This window comes from Canis aureus, chromosome 32 (genome assembly GCF_053574225.1).
Source record: "Canis aureus isolate CA01 chromosome 32, VMU_Caureus_v.1.0, whole genome shotgun sequence".
NCBI lineage: Eukaryota > Metazoa > Chordata > Mammalia > Carnivora > Canidae > Canis > Canis aureus.
The window spans coordinates 17,615,774-17,623,127 of record NC_135642.1 but is presented as its reverse complement, the minus strand read 5'-3'; the positions used below and the strand labels follow the sequence as shown (position 1 = coordinate 17,623,127).

Below are 7,354 nucleotides of genomic sequence, written 5' to 3'. Positions count from 1 at the left end.
CCCTGCATGGAGCCTGCTTCTTCTTCTGCCTGTGTCTCTGCCTCTCTCTCTGTGTCTCTGCCTCTCTCTCTATGTCTCTCATGAATAAATAAATAAAATCTTTATAAAAAAATAAAATTGAATACCCTTTTACCTCATAGTGTGCTTTGGTTGGTTTAAAATACCTTTATTACTCAATATCCCAATAAGAAACACTTTTACATAATATTTAGGATAGACCTACGAAAACTCATAAAAAGTGAACATGCAATTCAATCATTATAATGTGTTAACTAAAACCTTCTGAGTTCTACAAGAGACAGGTTATAAAATTATATACCTCTGTAGATATTATCTTTGATTAAAACTACTATTTACCAGCTAAGGAGATGAGTAGATGAGCGAGGGTAGGGAGATTTAAAAATGATTATGAATATGAATTAATCAATTCTTACTGTTATTGTGAGCAGTCAAAACTGGTCACTACCAAATTGAAACTGTAAAATGCTTGGCTGTTTCATAGAGGACCCAGAACAGGATGAAATACCAGAAGCAGTCACTGATAAGACCAAAGTAATATGGTTAAAACCAGGATGACCCACATGCACTAGGGTTAGGTACCTGAGGATTCCAACATTAGTAAGATTCAAGCTTAGATTCAAGTGAGTATGAAGAAGATAATTCAAAAGAGACCATCTTGAGCTAAAAAAAATTCAGGTACAGAAACATTTTTAATAAGCAAAGCCATCAGCTCAGTTTCCCAAGACTACCCTTGGCCATGGCTTGCAGAAGCTTTATTTTTTATGAGGACTGTATCTTTTAAACCTCTCCTCCTTCTCTGTACTTCTTTGCAGGTCTCTGTATAGTACACAACAAGTGCATTTACTCACAGCCATTCTTCAGAGGAGCTCTTCACCTGACATCTCCTTTGAGTATCTTGATCCATGACATAAGTAAGCATTAGGGCCTCTCTGTTACATTGAATTATGAAATTGCACAAATTTTAGTAAAATTATAACTCATTTAAATCATAATTTGGGATAATTGGCCTGACTTGGCATTCCTTCCTTTCTTCTCCCACTCAACCTCAGTCTGCTACCTCACATACCTTTTTAAAATGTCACAGAGAAAGTTTGCTAAGCACATCCATAGTGCCAAAATATTAAGGAAGAATGCTTTCTCTAATTAAGAGGAGAAAATAATTTTAAGACACTTTAGGACAAACATTAATATGCTTCCATCACTGCAAATATTATTGTATGTTGAAAGGAAAATAAGCAAAGGCACTTTTGAATTAGAGATTGGTAAACTCCTAAAATAGATTGACCAGAGACAGAACTTGTCCAGGTCTGGACAGCAGGCTTAGCCCAATTTCCTTTCCTCCTCTGATCCAGAACTTCATATTTAACGTCTCTTAGCAAGTAGCTAGCACTGACTTGAAGATATGTTAATGCAATACTCAATATAAGACTTAAATAAAGGGTTTAGGGTTTCATTTTTTAAAATCTCCAATATCCCAGTATCATAGATTGGTTCATTCATATGTTGTTCCATTTAACTAGTCACTGCCTGGCATTTAATTGTTTCAGATGTGTGTGTGTGTGTGTGTGTGTGTAAAGTCCCTATGACATCACACAGACCTGGTGATACGGTCCATTTCCTAATCCTCTCCAATTCACCAGCAGTAGTGAGGCATAGTAGACCTGTTAAAATCGTGGATGCTGACCAGACCATCAGTGCTCTGGGTTTGAAATTTGCCTCCACTCTTTGCCAGGTTTGTTACCTCAGGAGGTTATTCACCTTCACTGTTTTCATTTGTTGTGGTAATCAGTAAATCATTTAATTTTAAACAATGCCTGGCACTGCTAGAGTAAGGTGAGCAAGGCCCTTGCTTAGGGTGCAAAATTTAAGGGGGCATCGAAAACCTCAGTAATCAAGGTAACTAATATTTTAATGTTTTAAAAACTCAAAAGGTCAGTGGTGGATAACTTGTCCATTTGAGTTCACGATGAATCCTCAAGATCCACAGTTTTTTCAGGGGCTAAAAGACAAGAATGCTGACTCAGACATTTATAGCCACTTTACAAAGTACACACATTCATCAGCCTTGAAAAAATATTGGTAGCTACCAGAAGTAAAAGACTTTTCCCATAATGATTAAGTCAGTGGTTCTACATAGGCTACAGCCACTTGTGAAATCACTAGAGATGCTCAGACATGTGTGTGATTTCTTTTGAGCCCCCTCTAATATTAGTGCACACAGAGAAGCCCTAGGCTGCTCCCTTGCAAGCGTGCTTGCCTTTTCTTATTTGTAAGTGAAACCATATATAATTCCACCCTGGCAATTTTTCTAATTATTCTTTCCCGAGACAGTGCTAAATCACAGACCGTGACAACTGGAGCCACCGTGATCTCTGGGCACATGTCAAAAGTCCTGAATCATCGATTGGCAATAGCACATCAGCAAGTTCTCTCATTGCTTTGTGACTTTGGAATGTGTAGCTATTTGGAAGATAAGAATACCCCCACCTCCTCCCCAAGGCAGACTGCCTTTTCCCCTCTTCTTCCTTCAAGGAAAATTAAATGAAGACAGCTAACGAGCAGTTTTATTTTCTTTCAGCAAAGGTCAGCAATCCCACAGCAGCAAATTAATCCCAATTAGTAATGATATTTTGTCTTGATAAATGATGACACATTTGATTTACTGTGTTTCCAGGATGCAGGCGGCAAATGTTAATGATTTGGTTTGCTGGGAATTTATACTCTTGCTCATTTCCTATTTGCTGATCAGTTGCGGCTCTTGAAGACTTGGCTGCTTCAACTAATGAACTGAGGGCCTCGCAGGAATAATGGTGTGTTCTGCAGGCCTCATTTTTTTTTTCATGCCATCTGTAGAAATGCAGGTTCCTCTCAGAAAATCTCTCTGGCAGCCAGGAAGGAATGATTATGATCATATCAATGTCACTTGTAATTTGTATTTCACTTGTTTAATGGCATCCCCAATAAATGAAGCTTTCTGCAGAGAACAAAACTAATTATAGCAAATTCAGCATTTGTGTGTGCGTATGCGTATGTGTGTGTGCAGGAAGAAGAGAATTCATGAATAGAAACATACCTAATCTTTCCTCATTTCCTTAAAATATTCTGATAGCAGTGATACGGTTTACATAATGATTTATCTGCCCAGCTGGTATAGTTTTAAATTAGACCAATGAAGATGTTTCCTTGAGGTCTTCATAACTGTGTTATGTGTTATCCCATCCTTTTGTTTGCAATAAATGCAGACACAAGTCAAATGCTCTCTCTTTTTCAGCCCCCCCTGGTTCCCTCAGAGAGCATTCAGTACTTTGGGGATTGCTGGAGGCATTTTGATTCCTGACAAAGGCTTCCAGGGCTGTCCCCTGAGGCTGTGCAAGTCAGTCTGTGGGCGATTCTGAGACCTGCACCTGCCTTTCAAGTAACACCAAAGATTCAAGCCAATGGGAAGCCCTGGGGAGGGTTGGCTCTTCCAGTCCTGAGAAGCTGATGTGCCTTTCACACATCAGATATAATATTTGCTGCAGAAAACAAGCTGTGATTGGCTGCAACTCCAGGCAGACTGGTCTCCTGGTTGTTTACATGACACTGTGAAAAGGAAATATGAGGGATCATTACCCATGCTCATTTAAGAGCTGGAAATGTTAGAAGCCCTATTTAGAATCTCCTTCGGGGAGTGGGTGTTTTCCTCTCATTCTTAATCATTGTTCTTAGAATCAACTAATATAAAATCAATAAAAACCTCACTCTTCTTGCTTAAGGGGACACTTATTATGGTAAATTGCTAGATGCACATTATGTATCTTCTATTTTCCTTTCCTTTCCTGGGGCTTCTGTTCTATCACTATTCCTGACCCAATTGGTTTTTCACTCCTGGATGGAGTTGACATTCTCTTCTGTCTCTGGAATGCAAATGACTGGGGGCATTTGACTGGTTTCAAAGCCTGATGATTTGGACTGGTACAAGGAAAGGTATTTATATGTTTTGTTTTGTTTTTACCAGACAATTTTCCTGTTTCAATAATGTGCATTGTTCTTTAGGCAGTGATGAATACTTTTTTTCTCTTCCTCTTCCCATAACATCCAGGAGAGCTGTAGTTCCCTCTATTAGTCCAGATCCTCCGGGAAGTAGAAATCAAAATAGAATTAAATGTGTAAGGATTTTCCAAGAATTTGAAGTGCCTGTGTGGAAGGATCCAGAGGAGGATCGGAGTAATCTAGGTTATTTTAATGCCAACGTTTTAAAGTTTCTCTCATAGTGAACATGATGTAGGATTTACTTATGTCCTTCAGCTTCATTATTGTACCTAAGCAAGGCATTTTATCCTAGTGCTGCTTTTCAGTGGACTGGACGTAGCACATATTTTAGAATGCAAGAGCAGAAAAGGGGATAATGGATTGAAAAGAATGATAATCCTTTTAATCTTCAACCCTAGGCTCAGGACAGAACTTTACATTTACCAAAGCACTTTCATTTACATCATTGCTTTTGATTCTGACAACAAAAGATGAAGTCAGCCTTAATTCCTGTCAGCAATGCATACCCTGGATTAACCCATGAAGAAACATCAAAAACCCTATAGAGGGACAAAACAATTGGCCTATACTCTTCAAAAAATGTGAAGGTCATGATAGACAAAGATTGAGGAACTGTCCAGATAAAAAGAGACTTATGAGACTTGACAACTCACTGTATTGTAAGATCTTGGATTGCATCTTATGCCAAAAAAGATGTAAAAACACCAAAAAGAAAAAAAGTATTTTTCTCAAAAGGTCAATTTAGGATAACTGGCAAAATTTGTATTTCGCTAGTTTAAATTATTAATTTCTTGATTTTTAGAATTGTTTTTATGTAAGAAAATGTTCTCCTTTTAAGGAAATACAAACTGAAGTATTTGGGGGTATAGGGACATCATGTCTGTAACCTACTCTCAAATGGTTCTGAAAAAAAGTTCAATATACAGAATGATAAACCAAATGTAATTTAGAAAAAGTTAATTCCTGGAGAATCTTGTTGAAGGGTATACAGTGTACATAGTCATTTTTCTGTACTATCTTTGTAACTCTTGCAACTCTGAAATTATTTTGAATTAAAAAAATTTTTAACTCTACCCTTAAAAATATACCATAAGCAAGGCAGTCTTCCTGCCTCATTTTGCAGGGGAACAAATTTGGCTCAGGGAGTATAAGTAAGTGCCTTAATTTGGTCCATACAACAGATCAGTGTCACACAGCAAACCTTAACTCAGATTTATTTCCAATCCCAGTGATCTCTTCACAAGCAAACACATCATCCCTATGAACATGGGAGCAGCAAAATGACCTGACTCCAGAGCCCATGGCTCTATCTCTCTAGTTTTACTATTATAATACCTTTCTCAGTATGGCACACTGTCACCTGTTAACATACTTGACCCTCAGAAAGAGAAGCTATGCTCTGCTCTGACCATGTGCCTGAGTACCAACACCTCTGATACTGTTTTGATTCCTTGAAATTAATTTGTCTTCATATCCCAATTCCAACATAACTTATTTCCTTATACCTAAATCCCCAGGTATTTGTTTACTTTCTTTACTTTCTAGTACCTTTTTGTTCTGTTTCCTAGATCCTATTTATACAAACAATCTTCCTGGGGATTTAATTCCTTTAACCAAAATCCCAGTTTCTAAAAATAAGTTCACTTCAGGACCTCCAGGCCTGCCTGGACCTTCTGCTCCTACATCTGGGATTAGCTAATCAGTGTCTCAGTTTTCCAGATCCCAGACATTCCTTGCTTGGCTTTCTATTGAAAAAAATCTCTTCACATTTCAATATGATGACCAACCCTTGGGTTCCATGAAAACCATTGAGTATTATTCCTTTTAATGCTTTCTTATTGGAAAACTGAGCTTGCATCTGCTTCATTCTTCCTTTGAACTCCAGCTTCAGTGCCATATATCCTTTAAAATTTCTTTAGCCATCACTGTCCTTATGACAACTCCTATTCAGATAACTCAGCACAAACACACGTATTTTGCATATTACAGGTTACCTTGGATTGGTAGCATTCTTTTCATACATAAAGCATATTCTCTATCCTTTGAGGACAATGGTTTAGAGGAGACTAAAGATGATCCTAACTGGCTATATTATCTTGTACAAATCACTTAGTACCTCTGGACCTCAGATTTTTAAACTGTGAGTAGAAAGAATTAGATTAACAAGTCTCTAAGGGCTTCTCTTAGTGCCATAGTTGGTAGAACTTTGGGCTATCCAGTGTCAAATAACAAACATTCAGTTAGTGTTTGATAAATGTGATTATGACCTCACAAGGGACTTATCATCATCAGAAGGTCAGATAATGGAATGTCTCCCATGGAGGCACCAGAATGCCATCACCGAGCCCATTTTCCATTATGTCTCCAGAGGGTCTGACTTGGAAGCAGGAAAATTATGCAACTTTAATCAAAGGCAATAGAATCAGTCCCCCCCAAACAGCTACACGACTATCTGATTTAATTTCCATTTTTCAACGGTGTTGAGTATGCCCTGACATCACAATGCACGTGAAATTCCAGGATCAAGTCATATAGCCACTTACCCTGGATTTTTGGCCAGGGTAAGTATGATGGCAAGTTTTGATAAGACACGGTGAAGAATGGGAATGTCCAATGCTGTGTTTTATTTTATCTTTATTCAAAATGTTCTCTGTCCTTATTACTCATCATATGCCCCCAGAAAGATCACCAGCTTTGGTGCCAGTCTGATAGAAATCTAGAATCTTGATTCCACCCCAGATCTAATGAATACAAATCTGTCTTTTAACAAAATATCCAACTGGTATATATGTAGATTTGAGAGATTTTGAGAATCACCACTCATCTTGACAAGGGAGGAGCCATGTCTTGTGGGGCTTGAAACATATAATTTTAGAAACCATCTTTAAGAATAATCAAGCCTATATTCTATTAACCGTTAGTGCTCAAGAAATCTCTTGACCTTCCTCTCATTGTTCTCTGCTCCACTGATGCAGAATCCAGCTAGAATGAGAAGTACATTTTATCAAAGGATTTAGTACTTGGTGATTGGTGATGAATTTATTTCCTCTCTCTGGTAATAATATTAATAGCTAATATTTAATGAGTGCTTACTAAGTGTTAGAAGTTGTTTTAGCAACTGGATAGATGTGGATATTTCATTTATTCCTCATAGCAGTCTTAAGAGATCAGAAGTTCTTTTTTAGATTAACCCTTTATCTTAGAGATAATATACAGTATCTTTCTTGTAGTAGGTATTGGAGCAAATATTGGAGCAAAGTGCACCTGACTGTATGGCCCACATTCTTAAAGACTGATCTAT

At 37.7% G+C, this 7,354-nt stretch overlaps 2 long non-coding RNA genes across 3 annotated transcripts in view; one reads left to right on the top strand and one right to left on the bottom strand.

The window, feature by feature from the left end:
• Positions 1 to 1,658: 1,658 nt before the first annotated feature.
• The window catches only part of LOC144303160 (uncharacterized), a 69,236-nt gene continuing 63,540 nt past the window's right edge, over positions 1,659 to 7,354 (top strand). For both annotated transcript variants that reach the window (XR_013370181.1, XR_013370182.1), the window contains exon 1: positions 1,659 to 1,753. This is a non-coding gene — a long non-coding RNA (uncharacterized LOC144303160). The remainder of the gene's footprint in view (positions 1,754 to 7,354) is intronic.
• LOC144303158 (uncharacterized) lies at positions 2,006 to 6,278 on the bottom strand. The gene is made up of 3 exons (XR_013370179.1): positions 6,048 to 6,278; positions 2,509 to 2,995; positions 2,006 to 2,020 (listed from the first exon to the last, which is right to left on the bottom strand). It is a non-coding gene; the product is annotated as an uncharacterized LOC144303158 (long non-coding RNA).